The sequence below is a fragment of the Elephas maximus genome, chromosome 1, assembly GCF_024166365.1.
Source record: "Elephas maximus indicus isolate mEleMax1 chromosome 1, mEleMax1 primary haplotype, whole genome shotgun sequence".
In the NCBI taxonomy this organism is placed as follows: Eukaryota; Metazoa; Chordata; class Mammalia; order Proboscidea; family Elephantidae; genus Elephas; species Elephas maximus.
The window spans coordinates 167,342,539-167,361,853 of record NC_064819.1 but is presented as its reverse complement, the minus strand read 5'-3'; positions in this window follow the sequence as shown (position 1 = coordinate 167,361,853).

Sequence of the window (19,315 nt, the reverse complement as noted above, 5' to 3'; positions counted from 1 at the left end):
AGTTATTAGAATTTTATAAAGGGTATAACTTACAGTGGAGATTTAACACCATAAATTTTTAGACACTGAATAAAGAATTGACAGAACAAAAGCAATCAACAACAACAAAAAGAAATACAGATCTTAGAAATACAAGAGCTTAACATATATTCTATGAAGATAGCAGATTTTACCACACTTCTCTCTGGTGTTTCATGGATAAATAAATTAACTAGATTATAAGAAGTCACAGAATCTTACTTATTAAAATAAAAGTTAACTTAGTTGCTATATCCAGTTCTAAACCTCACAATAACTTACTTTTAAATAAATCTTCTTTTAAAGTATGCTTGACCAATTTATAAAAATATTTATTTTGGGCTGCTAAACTAAACCATTCCAAACAGCAGGAAATGCACAGGTGGTTTTACATAATAACATTTTTAAATTAAAAATTATTATTAAAGATATCCACAGAAAGAAGCCAACCACCTGAAAATAATTTTTTAAAGTCATATTTCTAACAACAACAAAAAAAACACAGAATTGCAATCATACAGTGTTTAGAAAATAATTACACGTCAAAATTTTTTTTTTAAAGCTATATTTGAACAAAAAAAATTCAGTTTAAAGTGCTTTTTTCCTTAAATTAGAAAGAACATATACTTAAACGCTAAGTGATCAATTCACTAGTAAAGACAATAAAAAAGTCAAATAATGTTTATTAAACATACATGCACAGACCCATGAGGGACAAATGCCTCTTTAGACCATAGAGAGAAAATAGAAGTCTCTCCATTATCACAGCCCTTCTTCATTCAAAACATTATTACATTAGTCTGTTTTACTTGCTGGATTTCCCTATAGCATTTCATTTCAACTAAAGAATGTTTGAAAGGACCGCTTTAAAGCAATGTTAGCTGTGAAAACTGATGTAAATGTCTTAATAAAAGCCAATTAAATAAGAATTATCAGCTATAGATTATGGTAATCATACTACCACAGCTGATTATTATAACATCTATATATAGAATGTTTTGCTTCTATTAGTCAAAACGTTAAACAAAGAAAAAAGATTATCTTCATAGACATGATAATAAATTTAATAAAATTCTGGGTCCGATACTGATAAAATAAATAAATTCAGATAAACTAAACTTCAAAAATTTTTAAATTGAGGAATAAGACAAAAGTTTTCTACCACTCTTATTATTTAACACATCTCTAAGAGTTCCAGCAAATGCCATAGGAGGAGAAAAATGGAAGCAATCAGTATAATCATTGACATGGCAAATTAATTACTTTTTGCAGATTTTAAATTTGTCTCTTAAGAAAATCCAAGCATATAACTCTAAAACTGAAGAACTAACATAAGTGTCCAATAATATGGAGAGTTGTAAAATAAATTTAAGAGTTAATAGCTATCGCAACCTAACAGAAAAGCTATCGTTTTAAAACACTAGTAGGAAAATAGAGCTTGTACACAGCAGCATTACAATTGCTAAGAATACATTCACAAAGGAATATTAGAAGCTATAAAAAGAAAACAACAAAATTTTACTAGTGGTAATAAAAGAATTCTTAAATAAACATCATAAGTTTCACAGTACTGCCTGCGAAGACTAAACATCATGTAGATTGCAACATTCTTCAAAAAAAGCTACAAATATAATTTAACTCCAGTCAGGTTTTTTTCCCCTCTTCTTAAATCTTGTAACACAAAACTAAATTATATGCACATACCTCTCTCCCTCTGTCTCTATATATGTATGTATAATTCTAATTATGTTTGGAAAGTATGGATTAAATTGTATTACTGCAATTACTTGACTATTTAAAAATATACATTTATTAGATTATATTACCTCCTCCCATGATACACACAATATAAAGAATATATGTATGAAGGAGAGTGAAATCATGATAGAGTACAATGAAGTCGTGCACTGGGAAAGCCCTTCTCAAGGGGTAAAAAAAAAAAAAAAAGAGAAAGGAACTACAAAGAAATTTAAAATATTACATAAAAGTTCAAAATGTCTGTCTAATTAATGTAATATACAAAGGAAATTAAATTAAAATCACAATATGAAAAATATTTTCACATACAGAAAAGTTACAGTCTTACATTTGGAAATACTCATTTCAAGTTATTTTAAAAGATGACTAGACTAACAGAAAAAAAGACCAAAGGTAAGAAAAATCATATTCCAAAAGAAAAAAGACAAGCAGCCAATCAACACTGAGAACTTGTTCATTCCCACTTGAATTACCGGCGAAGAGAGCTTCTTTTCCATTGGGCAGGCAGCACCAGGAGGATGTGACTGTGGGGCTTGCGGCAACCACTGTTTCTGCTCTGTGGAGAGAGCCTTTTGAAGACTGACTCCATGTAGGGATATACACAGAGAAAGGAGAAAAAGCCCCAAGACACAGTTGTACCTAAAGTCTTTCTTTTTGAATTGGAATTTTGTTCTACATTTTTCTCCAGCTCTTTCTGGGATACTCTATTGTGATCCCTGCCAGAGCAGTCAGTGGTGGTAGCTGGGCACCATCTAGTTACACCAGACTCAGTCTGGTGGAGGCTGTGGTAGATGTGGTCCATTAGTCCTTGGTACTAATCTTTCTCTTATGTCTTTAGTTTTCTTCCTTCTTCCTTGCTCCTGAAGAGTTGAGACCAGTGAAGTATCCTAGATGGCCGCTCACAAGCTTTTAAGACCCCAGACACTACTCATCAAAGTAGAATGTAGAACATATTCTTTATAAACTCTGTATGCCAATTGAGCTAGACGTTCCCTGAGACCATGGTCCCCACAGCCGTCAGTCCAGCAATTCATTCCCTCAGGTCTGTGTGTCTATGGAGCTACCATGGGCTTGCCTTGTACAGGTTGTGCTGGCTTCCCCGGTATTATGTACTGTCTTACCGTTCACCAAAGTTATCACTTATCTATTGTCTATTTAATGTTTTTCCATCCCCACCCCACTCTCCCTCATAACCATCAAATATTGCTTCTTTTTGTATGTAAATCTTTTCATGAGTTTTTACAGTAGTGGTCTCATACAATATTTGTCCTTTTGTGACTTCTTATTTCACTCAGCATAATGTCGTCCAGATGCATCCATGTTATGAGATGCTGATGCTTCACAGATTCATCGTTCTTGATCGTTACATAGTACTCCATTGTGTGTATGTACCACAGCTTGTATATCCATTCATCTGGTGATGGGCATCTAGGTTGTTTCCATCTTTTTGCTATTGTGAACAATGCTGCAGTGAACATGGGTGTACATATATCTATTCGGGTGACGGCTCCTATTTTTCTAGGATATATTCCTAGGAGTGGGATTGCTGGATCAAATGCTAATTCTATTTGTAGCTTTCTAAGGAAGTGCCATATCGTTTTCCGAAAAGGTTGTATCATTTTGCATTCCCACCAGCAGTGCATAAGAGTTCCCGTCTCCCCACATCTTCTCCAACATTTGTTTTTTTTTCTCTTTTATTGATTCGTTCCAGTATTGGACTGGTATTGCATTGTATTTGTAAATTGCATTTTGCAATTGCAAGAACTGTCATTTTCACAGTGTTGAGTCTTCCTATCCATGAGGATGGTATGTTTTTCTATTTATGAGAAATTTCCCTTCTAAACCTACTTCATTGAGAGTTTTTATCAGGAATGGGTGTTGGACTTTATCGAATGCCTTTTCTGCATCGATTGAGATGATCATATGATTCTTTTCTTTCCATTTATGTGGTGGATTATGTTGATTGATTTTCTAATGTTGAACCATCATTGCATACCTGGTATGAATCCTACTTGGTCGTGGTGTATTATTTTTTTGATATGACACTGAATTCTATTAGCTAGAATTTTGTTGAGAAATTTTGCATCTATATTCATAAGAGATATTGGTCTGTAATTTTCTTTTTTTGTGGTGTCTTTGCCTGGTTTTGGTATCAGGGTTATGCCTGCTTCATAGAAAGAATTTGGAAGTATTGCTTCCCTTTCTATATTCTGAAATAGTACTATTATAAGCTCTTCTCTGAATGTTTGGTAGAATTCTCCAGTAAAGCTATCTAGACTAGGGCTTTTTTTGATGGGAGTTTTTTTTATTACCTTGTCAATCTCTTCTCTTGTTATGGGTCTGTTCAGATTTTCAGCATCATTTTGTGTTAGCTTGGGTAGGTAGTGTGTCTCTAGAAATTTGTCCATTTCCTCTAGATTTTCAAATTTGTTGCAGTATAGTTTTTCATAATATTCTGTTATGATCCTTTTCTAGTTCCTGTCCTCAAGGGGAATGTTTTCAGTTGGGTCTGTTGTAATGTCCTCCATTTCATTCCTTATTTGGGTTATTTGCATTCTCTCCAGTTTTTCTTTTGTCAATTTGGCCAGTGGTTTGTTGATTTTGTTGATCCTTTCAAAGAACCAACTTTTGGCTTTGTTGATTCTTTCTATTGTTTTCCTATTCTCTATTTCATTTTTTTTCTCCTCTGGTCTTTATTATTTCCTTTCTTCTAGTGGCTGTGAGCTCTTTTGCTGTTCCTTTTCTGTTTGTTCAAGTTGTGTAACTAAAGTTTTGATTTTGCCCTTCCTTCTTTTTTGATGTATGCATCAAAAAAGTGGTATAAATTGACCTCTGAGGACTGCCTTTGCTGTGTCCCAAAGGTTTTGGTAGATGTGTTTTCATTCTTGTTTGATTCTAGGAACTTTTTGATTCCATCTTTGATTTCTTCTATTACCCAGTGGTTTTTAAGCAAGGTGTTATTCAGTTTCCATGTATTTTTTTTTTTTTTCCTTACTCTTCCTGTCGTTAATTTCTACTTTGATGGCTTTGTGGTCAGACAAGATACTCTGTATTAGCTCAGTGTTTTGGATTTTGTTGAGGGTTGCTCTGTGGCCTAAGCTGTGGTCTATTCTGGAGAATGTTCCATGTGCATTGGAAAAGAATGTATACTTTGCATCTGTTGGGTGGATTGTTCTATGTATGTCTATGAGATCGAGTTGGCTGATTATGCTCTTTAGCGCTTCTGTATCTTTGTTGGGTTTCTTTCTAGATGTTCTGTCCTTTACTGAGAGTGGTGTGTTGAAATCTCCTACTATTATTGTGGAACTGTAAATTTCTGTTTTCAGAGTTGTTAGAGTTTGTTTTATGTATTTTGGAGCCCTGTCATTCGGTGTGTAGACATTTATTATGGTTAAGTCTTCAAGATGGATTGTCCCTATAATCATTATATAGTGCCCTTCTTTGTGTTTTTTGGATGGTAGATTTTGTTTTAAAGTCTATCTTATCAAGATTAGTATTGCCACTCCTGCTCTTTTTTGGTAGTTATTTGCTTGATACATTTACATCTTTGTTTCTAAGGTGTGTCTCTTGTAGACAGCATATTAATGGATCCTATTTTTCAATCCATTCTGTCACTCTCTGTCTCTTTAGAGGTGCATTTAGGCCATTTACAGTCAATGTAATTATTGATAGGTATGGGAATCGACTCAAAGGCAATGGGCAATGGGACAGGATGGGAATATTGTTGTCATTTTTAGTGCTTTTTGGTGCGGTGCCAACATTTCTTTGTTCCTCTTACTCTTCTGTGCTGAGTTCCTTGTGTTTGTGGATTTTTTTTTTATTTTTATTTTTATAGATTTTTTTTTTTTAATTGAAACTTTATGTTTTTCTTCTTTATTTTGATGTGTGGGTTTCTTAACTTCCTTTGTGGTTACCTTGAAATTTACCCTTACCTGCCCAGGTTTGAACCAGTTTATTATTACTTGGTATCACCTTGCCTTCCTCTGCATTAAAAAGTTCTATACCTATACCATTTATTCCTTCTTATATTGTTCTGACGTTGTTGTCATTTACAGATTAACCTCTCTAGTTCCCTTTTGCAATAGCTTTGGTTTGGGGTAGTCCTTGAGAGTTCATTTCCTAGGTCTCAGTTAATATGACTATTACTGAAATTTACACACCAACCACTAATACCAAAGATGAGGAAATTGAAGATTTTTACCAACTTCTGCAGTCTGAAATTGATCAACCATGCAAACAAGATGCATTGATAATTACTGGTGATTGGAATGTGAAAGTTGGAAATGAAGAAAGATCAGTAGTTGAAAAATCAAATCAAAGGACATATTGCATTGGACAAATCTGCTGCAAAAGATCTCTCTGAAGTATTGAAAAGCAAAGGAGTCACTTTGAGGACTAAGGTGTGCCTGATCCAAACCATGATATTTTCAATCGCTTCAAATGCATGTGAAAGCTGGACAGTTAATAAGGAAGACCAAAGAATAATTGATTTCATGGAATTATGGTGGTGGTGAAGACTATTGAATATACCATGGACTGCCAGAAGAGTGAACAAGTCTATCTTGCAAGAAATACACCCAGAGTCCTCCTTGGGAGTGAGGTTAGAGAGGCTTTGTCTGAACTACCTTGAACATGTTATTAGGAGGGACCAATCCCTGGAGAAGGACACCATGCTTGGTAAGGTAGAGGATCAGTGAAAAAGACAAAGACACTCAATGAAATGAATTGACACAGTGGCTTCAACAGGAGGCTCAAACATAGCAATGATTGTGAGGATGGTGCAGGACAGGGCAGTATTTCATTCTGTTGTACATAGTGTTGCTGTGAGTCACAACTGGTTCGAGTGCACCTAACAACAAGTGCTGTATTGCTAACTGAAAGGTTGGAGGTTTGAACCCACCAGCTTCTCCTCAGGAGAAAGATGTAGCAGTCTGCCTGTGTAAAGATATACAGCCTTGGAAACTGTGATGGTTAAGATTGTGTGTCAGCTTGGCTGGGCCATGATTCTCAGTGTTTATATGTGATCACTCCCACGATTGACTCTGCTGTAAGTAGCCAATCCACTGAAAGGGAGTTTCCTGTGGCCTGCATCCAAATATAAGCAGATGTTCTGGCTTCTTTGCCTTCTCTGGATCCTGTGCTGCCTCCTGTTCATCTGACCTCTGGCTCTTGGGACTTGAGCTAGCAAGTTATCTGCAGATCTTGGAATTCATCGATCTTCACAGTCTGAGAGTGGGAGCCCTGTCCTCCAAACTGCCATTCTTGGGTTTGCCAGCCCATGTGGTTACGTGAATTGAGAGAAGCTTCTATCCTGATACACGGACTTGGGACATTTCAGCCTCTACAATAGCATGAGCAGTTTCTTTGATATAAATCTCTCTCTCTCTCTCTAATATATATATATATGGCTTACTGGTTTTGCTTCTGTAGAGAAACCAGCCTAAGACAGAAACACTATGGGCAGTGCTACTGTTTTACAGGGTTGCTGTGAGTTGGAATTGACACATAGGTAGTTGGTTTGGTGGTGTTATCATGTCTCAAATACCAACTGCTAAATTATTTGTAAAATTTAAAATACTCATTATCAGGCAGTAATAATAGAAAACTATATTATTTCATTTTCAGATTTCATAATTTACAAATAATAATAATTGCTTAGTTTCCTACAATGAAACTGCCAGTCTTTTTTTTTTGTGTAGTACCCTGTGTCACATATAAAATATAGCTGATGTTTTCTAAAGTATAAATTCAAGTTCTCCATCTCAGTAAACTTTTTTAAAGTTAGATGTAAACAAACTGTGGATAACAATAAAATTCACATCATGGGAACATGATTAAAATTGAGGTCAATATTAGGAATCAAAATAAGAATGTTACTGTTTAATATAAAAGCAATTCTTGAAGATTCAAAGATTACTATTAATATAAATTGTATATAGAGACGTACAAGTGCAGAAATACATCTCATAAGGACAATAACCTTTTAATTCCTTTATCAGTTAGGTAACATTTTCATATCACACTATTTTCAATATTTGCTAGGTGCACCAATTCTAAGCAACCTTTTCTCATGAATATAATCTAAGAATGTTTGATCAGCCTAGATTATTGAGATAATAGAATGTTACTCACAGCATATGGTTGCTGATGGATGGTAAATTTACTCTAGCATTGGGAACCTCCAACCACTAAATTGACTATGAGATATGTATGGAATATCTTAAATACAATATGGAATTTACAATTAGGTGTTCCCTGAGAATACACATGAAGCCCCAGTGGTGCAGTGGTTAACAGGTTGGCTGCTAACCAAAAAGTCAGCAGTTTGAATCCACCAGCTGCTCCTTGGAAATCCTATGGGGCAGTTCTACTCTGTTCTGTAGGGTCGCTATGAGTCAGAATTGACTCGATGGCAATGGGCTTTGGTTTGAGACTATATATAGCCTTACGGGCATACTTATTCTCACCATATTGGAACTGGGTATCTTTTTCCGGTTTTCAATGAGCTTTTTTTTAAGCAATTTAACAAATCAAATTAAACAGAATGTTCTCCATGATGACGTGACTGAATGAATCTCTCCACAATGAAGGTCATAGACTCAAATGCCTAGTTCCTCCCGGAAGTGGTGTAAAGGAGTGAAAACTCAGGTGGGAATAGTAGTGAACTGGAGAGTACAGAGCCTCCATAAAGGTAGTTGTCACTGACTTTTGGCCTACCATTGCCTTGGGTGGACGTCTCTATAGCTTTACTTATTTTTTATAGAAGCCAGAAATCTGGCTATTTATATGAAATCTCTCTGTTACTAATTTTTGGAAAGAAATGCAAATTTATTAAAGTAGTAGGAGGCCAACTATACAAACTTCGGTTTGAGAAATATGAGTTGTAATCTCAATTTTGCCCATTCAGACATCAGTAAAAACATAGGTATTTTTAGTATTGCAGCAAAGTGGTAGAACTTGGAATATGGGCTCCTAAAATCTCTAGGACACAGAATATATGTTGCAATATATAACATGTGATACAATAAGCAATAAAGATGTCAATAGGATAAACAACAGGCAAAGCTTCCACAAAAACGTACTAAAGACATTATGAAAGTCTTGCTGAGGGCTCACCTCAATTGAATCAAACCACAGAGATTGCTGTGATGACACATACTGTAGGGTGGGGAGAAGAAAAGAAAGAGCCAGGTTCATAACATCCCATGGTGATAGTTTCCCTTTAGTTTATCTTTCTCTTAGAGCTGAGGGAAGAAAGTTCACACAACTTTGTGAAAAATTTGGAAAATAAAAATTCTGTCACATCCATTTGCTTAAGAAAAATCAGGAAAAAAATGTAGATCTGGAACAGGAATATACATTTGTTGTTGTTATTTTTAGGTACCCTGGAGTCAGTTCTGGCTCACAGCAACCCTATGTACAACCCAATGAAATATTGCCCAGTCCTGCACCATCCTCACAGTCATTGCTATGATTGAGCCCATTGTTGAAGCCATTGTGTCGATCCATCTCATTGAGGGTCTTCCTCTTTTTCGTCAACCCTCAACCTTACCAAGCATGATGTCTCACTCCAGATACTGGTCCCTCCTGATAACATGTCCAAAGTAGGTCAGACAACATCTCCCCGTCCTTGCTTCCTGAGAGAACTAAGGCTGCATGTCTTCCAAGACAGACTTGTTCATTCTTCTGGCAGTCCATGGTATATTCACAGCTCCATAATTCAAAGGCGTCAATTCTTCTTTGGTCTTCCTTATTCATTGTTCAGCTTTCGTATGCACATAAGGTGATTGAAAGTGTCATCTCTTGCGTCAGGTGAACCTTAGTTCTCAAGGTGACATCTTCGCTTTTCAAACTTTTATTAAATACTACTATATTCCAGGTGCTTTTCCTACATTATCTTGTTAATTATAGAAACAACCAATAGAGAAAATATTATCCATAATTTGATGTAAAAATTAATCCTCAGAGATGGTAATTAACCTATGAAAGGACACACAGTCTGCAAGGAAGTAGATTTCAGAATGAAATGTAGCTGTAATCTGCTCCTTTCAGTACAGCACCCTGCCTCAATCCAAGAGAAAGGGAAAACACTCCCCAGGACAAGATTCACTGTCTTCAAAAAGTATGGAGGAACGGAGAGACAAACATTAAATTCTAGTGTATTAATGACTCACCTGTCAATCATCTTATATTTCTTATTTGTGAATATGAATATGAGGTAGTTATAAAGGGACAGCCAGGACATTCAGAGACAAAGCCTATGGCTTAAAAAAAAAAAAAAACTCTATTAAGAATTAATGATAATCCCTTTTAAAAAACATATTATTTAAAATAATATATAATATATAAATATATAGTATACTATGTAAAAGACAAAAAATTCTCAAATTGTAAGAAATGCATACAATGAAAATTCTGCATCTTTTCAATAGAATCTATTGTAAATCCAGAGGTAGCCATATTCAATAGTTGCTTATATAATCTTCCAGGAATTATATGTGTGTGTATTTGTATGTATATATATATATCTATTCATCCTGTGTGTGCATGTGTATATATATGCATATGAAAATATAAATTTAGTCATTACAAAAATAATTTCTAAATACCACCAAAACCAAACCAAACCCATTGCTATCGAGTCAATTCCACCTCACAGCAATCCTATAGGACAGAGTAGAACTGCCCCATAGAGTTTCCAAGGAGTGCTTGGTGGATTTGAACTACGTCTCCTTAACTTAAGTTTATGATTATTTCATATATAAGCATTGAGTCAAATATATTTTATTGTGACTTCAAATATTATCTAAGTAAAGGGTAAAATAAAAATACACCTAAAAGAAGCTTAGCAACCCTTTTTGATGAGAGAATTAAAACCTACAGCACAGTAGTTAAGAGCTCAGTTGCTAATCAAAAGGTTGGCAGTTCGAATCCACCAATCACTCCTTGGAAAACCTATGGGGGATTTCAACACTCTCCTATAGGGTTCCTATGAGTGGGAATTGACTTGATGGCAATGTGTTTAGATTTTTTTGGCCTAAGTATAAAAAAACATGATTGAGGATTTCCTGAGATATCCTTGTTCTTTTTTAAGTAGAGAATGAAATATTTATGTACATGAATGCAATAGAATTTTCAATGACAATAATTTTAGATATCAAACAGCAACTACAATTAAATATTCAGCTTATACTTGATATTTTCCATCCTTAATAGAATTTAATATGCTTGGCATTCTATTTTCAGATGTGAGTAATCTCTGTGTGATTGTATACCTTTCTTTAAGAGAGTTTCCTGGAATTGGTGACAATGCTCTAGCATGGATTACAATAAAAGTCTTTTCTAAATGAAAGACTATTAATAAATTAGGAAAAATTGTTGCTGTTAGTATTAGAATATTATGTGATTATACTAAGAATTCTAGGGATTTATTAAAAAAAAGAAAAAACACTACTAAAAATAATTTTTTGTCCATTCGACAATTGTTGAGGCCATGGGTAGTTTATTTTTTTTTTCAATTTTTAAAGTTTTATTCCATTAAGTAAGTTGTTCTGTTTTTTTGAGTAAGTAAGACTTCAAATCTTATAAAAAATCAAACAAAATGAAACAAAAAAATCAGCTCTGGGCATTGTCCTGTGTGTGGTTGACATCTTACGAGCTGTTTACAGCTTGATCATTAGAAATCCTCATGCTGTTTTTGCTATTAGAAGTTTGGGATGAGTCATGTCCTTGTGCTTGCAGCAACTTTATTGAAAAAAAAATCTCTGCTTTATGTTGATCTGAGGAATAGGGGCTAACCTTTTAGAACTTCAACTGGTTTTCTCTTTAAAGGCATCCACCATTTATTTAATTAGGAGATGGTCCTAAAACCTTCACTAGGACATTTCTACTGGATTATTGATCCAATAATCACCAGAAAAAATACACTGAAAAGCCTTTGCACCACCTTATCTTACAGTTGACACTTACTGAACAAAAATGGAGAGACAAAAACAGTGATGCTTATTCCCTTAAAAAGAAGCTTCAATGTCTTCATACATCTTTCTTCTTCCTCTTTTGCCGAGTTAATACTTATCTTGCATGCATTTGTTTAAACTTCGCATTCTCAGGGAAGTGAGATTATTTATGCTACTGTTCTATATGCCTAAGTCTTTCACATCTCACTAAGGTGCTACAATAACCTACATGAATACACAATCACCTGCTGGATAAACTAATGCGCCCTCATCAGCTTTTTGACTTCACATACCTTACTATGTCCCTCCAGTATTCCATAGCAGCCACACTAATCTCCTTGCTGCTTCTCAAACATGCCAGCAATGCTCTTTTCTCAGTGGTTTTCCGTTGCTGCTGCCTGCCTGCTACACGCTGTTCCAGATGCCACGTGTCTGCTCCCTCACCACACTCAGGTCTTTGCTCATATGTCATTTTCTAAGTTTTGCTTTCCCTCGCTATTTTATTTAAAATGAATTCCCCAGTCATGCATCAAACACCTTTACTGCTTTATTTTTCTCCACAGCACTTATGAACATTTTCTGTACCATATTATATATTTCACTTATTTAAGAGAGCTTAAATGTAAACTTCAAAAAGGCAGAAATTTTTGACTGTTTCATTGACTGCTACATTCCCCACATTTGGAATAATCTCTAGTTTGGGGTAGGTGCTCAATAAGTATTTTTGAGTAAACAAATGGATGGATGAGATATTTATATTGGGGACTTTTAATCTGAATATACTGATCCTTTTTGGATTGGCTTTAAGGGTTCAATGAACCTTTTTAAATTGATTACAAAATATGCTTAGATCTGCCTATATGTAATCTGAGAATTAGACACCTACTTTTCAAAATTATGAGTTTTAAGAAATTATAATGTACTTTTTAATAATTAACACTTATTAGATGTTCAAAAATATTGAGATTATTGCTACATTATTATTGTTGTTTGGTGCTATCAAGTTGGTTTCTAACTCACAATGGCCCTATGTACTACAGAAGGAAACACTACCCAGTCCTGTGCCATCCTCATGATCATTGTTATGCTTGAGCCTGTTTTTGCAACCACTGTGTCAATCCATCTAATTGAGGATCTTCCTCTTTTGCCCTGACCCTTTACTTTACCAGGAATGATGTGCTTCTCCAGGAACTGATTCTGCCTGATAACATGTCCAAAATACGTGACTCAGTCTCACCATTCTTGCTTCTAAGGAACATTCTGGCTGCACCTCTTCTAAGACAGGTGTGTTCCTTCTTTTGGTAGCAAGGTATATTCAATATTTTCACCAACACCATAATACAAAGGTGTCAATTCTTCTTAGGTCTTCCTTATTCACTGCTCAGCTTTCACATCTCTATGAGCTGACTGAAAACACTGTGGCTTGGATCAGGTGCACCTTAGTCCTTAAAGTCACATCTTTGCTTTTTAACACTTGAAAGAGGTCTTTCCCAGCAGATTTGCCCAATGCAATGCATTGCTTGATGTCTTAACTGCTGCTCTCATGGTTGTTGATTGTGGATCTAAGTAAAATGAAATCCTTGACAACTTTAATCTTTTCATGTTTATCATGATGTTACTTATTGGTCCAGTTGTGGGGGGGGGTTTTGTTTTATGTTCAGATGTAATCCATACCAAAGGCTGTAGTGTTTGATCATCAATAAATGCTTCAAGTCCTCTTCCCTTTCAGCAAGCAAAGTTATGTCATCTGCACCCAACCTTTGTTAATGAGTCTTCTTCCAATCCCGATGCCACGTTCTTCTTCATATAGTCCAGATTCTTGGATTATTTGCTCAGCATATAGTTTGAATAAGTATGATGAGAGGATCCAACCCTGATGCACACATTTCCTGACTTTAAGCCATGCAATATCCCTGTGTTCTGTTTTAACAACTGCCTCTTGATCTATGTACAGGTTCGTCATGACCACAATTAAATGGTCTGGAATTCCCATTCTTCAAAATACGATGATGTCGAAGGTTTCATTTTACTTGGATCCACAATCAATGCCCATGGAAGCAGCAGTCAAGAAATCAAACAACACATTGCATTGGGGAAATCTTTTGCAAAAGACCTCTTTAAAGTATTAAAAAGCAAAGATGTCTCTTTAAGGACTAAGGTGCACCTGACCCAAGCCATGGTGTTTTTAATCACCTGATATGCATGCAAAAGCTGGACAATGGATAAGGAAGACCGAAGAAGAATTGATTCATTTAAATTATGATGTTGGTGAAGAATACTGAATATACCATGGACTGCCAGAAGAACAAACAAATCTGTCTGGGATAAGTGCAGTCAGAATGCCCCATAGAAGCAAGGATGGTGAGACTTCATCTCACTTACTTTGGGCACGTTATCAGAGGGGACCAGTCCCTAGGGAAGGACACCATACTTGGTAAAGTAGAAGATCAGCAAAAAAGATGAAGACCCTCAACAAGATGGATTGACACAGTGGCTGCAACAATGGGCTCAAGCATAGCAACAACTGTGAGGATGATGCAGGATCAGGCAGTGTTTTCATTCCACTGTACACAGGGTTGCTATGAGTCAGAATCAACTGGGAGCCACCTAACAACAACTTCTGAGGACTTCTGAACATACTCCAGCTAAACAAGAGAACTATACAACGAAAAGAAAAATATAAAATCCAGAGAATTGTGGCTGAAATCCAGGAAATCAAAAGATAACAATGGAACATTGACAATATAGAGCTACAAGTCTAGATTGAAGCAGAAACCTGGAGACTCTGGGAGGTGGTACTAAAGAAAAAAAAAATGGCTTTGGTAGTCTATACATTTGGAGGATGAATTAAGCCTATAATAATGGCATATAATGCAGAAAAAAGAAAGGTGATTAGAAATATCAGGAAAAAGACAAACAAGAAATAAATACACAAGAGAGCCAAATCTGAAACAAACTATAATAATTTGCAGCAATTAAGGATAAGAATATCTTATCTCCAGACCTTGATATCAAGACATTCTCCTTCAAGCTGTTAATGAGGTTTGACAGTGAAGCTACAGGAAATAAAAATAATTTTTGCACACTTCTGGACAGGTCTTTATTACAGTAATACAAATTATGTTTATTAGTTTTCAAAGTAAGAGTAAAAACTTTGAACCAAGCTCAGAAGAATTGAAATTGGAGTACATGATGGCAAATATTAACAACTTTAGCAATGTAAAATGTAGTTTACAGAAGACAGATCTAGCAAGGGAGCAAAACATAAAGAAAGCTAGGAGCACTTTGAACATATAAAATATATATAGACAGAAAGTATAATATTCAATACCACATAGTTAAATAAGGAAGCACTGGGAGGTAAACAGAGGGTGATCTAAGTGACTTAAATCCTCATCTTTCTTAACAAGGTGTCAATATAGTGTTTAAATTAATCTAACAAATATAAAGTCATAAGTACATTATTTAGCATTTTGGTGATATAAACCAGAAGAATTAAATGCAGACACAGGACAGAGTTCACTTCCAGATAGTGGGACTGGTGAGAATTGTGGGGTAGGGACAAAGGAAGGCAGGATAGGAGGGATTTAGCTTTGCTCAGAACATCTTCTTACTAATATTATTTAACTCAAGCCAGATTCAGAAGAGGACGTGGAATGAGGGATATCATTGCTGATGTCAGATGGATCTTTGCTGAAGACAGAGGACAACTGAAAGATGTTTACCTGTATTTTATTGACTATTCAAAGGCATTCGATTGTGTGTATCATAACAAATTATTGATAACATTGCTAAGAATGGGAATTCCAGAACACTTATTTCTGCTCATGAGGAACCTGTACATAGACCGGCTCTCCAAACAGAACAAGGGGATACTGCATGGCTTAAAATCAGGAAAGGTGCATGTAAGGATTGTATCCTTTCACCATACGTATTCAATCTGTATGCTGAGCAAATAATTCCAGAAGCTGAACTATATGAAGAAGAACGCAGCATCAAGATTAGAGGAAGACGTATTAATAACCAGGATATGTAGATGACACAACCTTGTTTGTTGAGAGTAAAGAGGACTTGAAGCACTTACTGATGAAGATCAAGGACTAGAGCCTTCAGTATGGATTATACCACAACATAAAGAAAACAAAAATCCTCATCCTGGACCAATAAGCAACATGATGATAAACAGAGAAAAGACTGAAGTTGTCAAGGGTTTCATTTTACTTGGATCCACAATCAACACCCACGGAAGCAGCAGTCAAGAAATCAAACAACGCATTGCATTGGGCAAATCTGCTGGGAAAGACCTCTTTAAAGTGGTAAAAAGCAGAGATGTCACTTTAAGGACTGACATGCACGTGACCCAAACCATAGTATTTTCGATCACCTCATATGCATGCAAAAGCTGGACAAAGAGTACGGAAGGCTGAAAAATAATTGATTAATTTGAATTATAGTGTTTGCAAAGAATATTGAATATACCATGGGCTGCCAGAAAAATGAACAAATCTGTCCTGAAAGAAGTCCAGCTAGGGTACTTCTTAGAAGTGAAGATGGCAAGATTTTGTTTCACATATTTTTGACATGTTACCAGGGGTTAAGAGTCCCTGGAGAAGGACACCATGCTTGGTAAAGTAGAGGATCAATGAAAAAGAGTCACACCCTCAATGAGATGGATTGACACAGTGGCTGCAACAGTGGGCTCAAACATGGTGGCAATTGTGAGTATGGCGCAAAGCTGGAGAGTAGTATTTCATTCTGTTGTAAGTGGGGTCGCTATGAATTGAAACCTACTGGACAGCACCTAACAACAACAATTTATTAGCATGTGCATATAATACATTAATAAAAAAATATTAGAACATATAAATTATACTTTAATGTAAAAATGACTGGGTACTCTGCTGGGATAGCTGCAGCTAGAAAATTTGGCATGGGATGGAGAAATTCTGCAATGCAAATATTCTATTTTGGGTTAAGAGGGATTCAAAAGACAGCAGTGATCAATGCATTTTGACAAGTAACATGTTTATGTGAGTTGTATTTTTTTCCGAAAAAAATCAGTACAGAAGGAGGTGGCTGGGGATGAACTGAAAAGAAAAAGGGATCAATAACAATACCATGAATACTCTCAAGGACAGAGCAGAGAGAACAAACTTGGTATCTCTTTTGTCTAAAATGTACGAACTAATTGTGGGCAATTACACTCATCCCTGTGTATCAGCCTCCACAGAATCTTCAAAATGGAGGACTCTGAAAGAATTTACACTCATTTTCTAGGAATACATTAACGTAAAATCAAGAATTGCTAATTAGAAATTGACTACATTAAAAGAAAGCATTATATATATTTTTTCTTTTAAATTTAATACCTAAAATATTCTGTCTCTTCTAGAAATTTAACTCCATAATCAGTGGGCTTTTCTTTTTTTAATGCAAAAGCAAAAAGAAATCATTTTTGTTTAGCTACATATAATGGACTATTTGAGTGGTTATTTTTTTCTTTCTGGACCATCTGCCTATGAAGCAACAATTAAACTCTCAGATTGGGCTCAAAATAGCACCACTGCCTCTAAGATCTTTCTCATTCACCTTTAAACCCAAATGTCCAAAATTAAGTGCATCCTCTTCCCACAGTTCCTCCCTCCTACTCTACCACCAAGCCTGTTTGTGCATTCTTCCTTGGAGTTCTCCTAAAACGAACCCCTTCATTTCTCATCTCTGTCTCCAGTTTCTAAATCCCTGTTTCCATCCTGTCAGTTCCTCTACTGCAACTTTTCTCCCAGTTTAGTTCAAATCTCAAGCATCTAAGAAATTGCAAGAGCTTGTAACTCGTCTCCTTTACTCCAATTATGCCCTTCTCAAATGCTCACAATGCTGCTAAAATAATCTAATTAGAAACCAAATATTTTCATGTCAAGTCACGCTTTAAAATAAATGACTTCTAGTTAGATTTGGGATATAAGCTAAGCATTTAGCGTAGTTTATAAAGTTCTCTGTATTCTGAATTCTGTCTCGTTTCTAGCCCTTCTACTCTCTGTCTCATTGTGGTGTTGAAAGATGCCATACATTCTTTATACTCCTCCCATTGAGAGGTAGAGTCCAGTGGCTTCCATACTCCCTCCTTCATGATTGACTCTGACCAATGGTACGTGGCCAAAGTGATACTATTTAACACCAAAATGCAATCCAATTTATACATATATTAACTCTCACAACATCTCTATGAAATAAATTTACTAGTTCCATTCTATAGATGAAGAAATTGAGTCTCAAAGAGTTGACAGAGGTAACTGAGATTTAAACCCAAAGTCAGGCCTGAAAAGATCTCCTACTTCTACTTTCACCCCTCTTGGAAGACTCATTTTTGGAATCCAGCTGTGAGAAACCTCAATCAGCCAGAGAAAGAGGACCATATAGAGGAGAACTGAGACCAGTGCTGACGGTCCCAGGTGAGCTCACAGTCAGTGGCCAGCTCTAGCTGCCAGCCATGTGAGCAGTGCCTTGTGGAGTGAAGAAAATGGGGCCTGGGAGAGAGAAATCCCAAGCCCTACAGGCGATTCTGATACATCTTAACATGAAAACCACTGCCTTTGAGTATCAAAGCCACCCCTGCCAAAACCTGCCCAAAATGCATACTTATGAACAACTAAATGTTATTTTAAGCAACTAATTTATCAGATGGTTTGTTACACATTGAGAGAAAATCAAAGCGCATATGCTTAGTAAGGTATATATAAATATCAGTAATAATTACTCAAGTTCAAAATCCTCAGAGTTCATGTCTGTTATTTTACTTCTGTTCTTAACAATTTCAGAAAGCTCTTCCTTAGCTGGCTTACTCAGACTCATTTTAAGGACACACGAAAGCAGAATAATCCATAAGATTAATTATTTGACACTTCCATAGTATTGATTAGAATAAAGTTTTCTGAGGACAGGTGACGTGTATTATTTACTTTCATTATATATTCATATAACCTTGTTTTCCTATTACTTATAACATGCCTGGAAACCCTGGTGGAGTAGTGGTTAAGTGCTACGGCTGCTAACCAAGAGGGCAGCAGTTCAAATCTGCCAGGCACTCCTCGGAAACTCTATGGGGCAGTTCTACCCTGTCCTATGGGGTCACTACGAGTCAGAATCAACTCAACGGCAGTGGGTTTGGTTTTGGGTATAACATGCCTGGACATACAGGTATCAAGTAACTATTGGAAGAACTCAACTTTCTTAATGTGTTTTTGTTAGGTGCCATGAAGTTGATTCCTAACCATAGTGACCCTATGTACAGTAGAATGAAACACTGTGCTGTCCTCACAACTGTTATGTTTGAGCTGATTGTTGCAGCTTAATGTGTTAACTTCCTGAATTTTAGACAACCAATCTTTTCATTTTACTTGGATCCACAATCACCACCCATGGAAGCAGGAGTCAAGACATCAACATATTGAATTGGGGAAATCTGCAAAAAAAAACCTCTCTACAGTGTTGAAAAGCAAAGATGTCACTTTGAGGACTAAGGGTGCTCCTGACCCAAGCCATGGTATTTTCAATTGCCTCATATGCATGCAAAAGCTGCACAATGA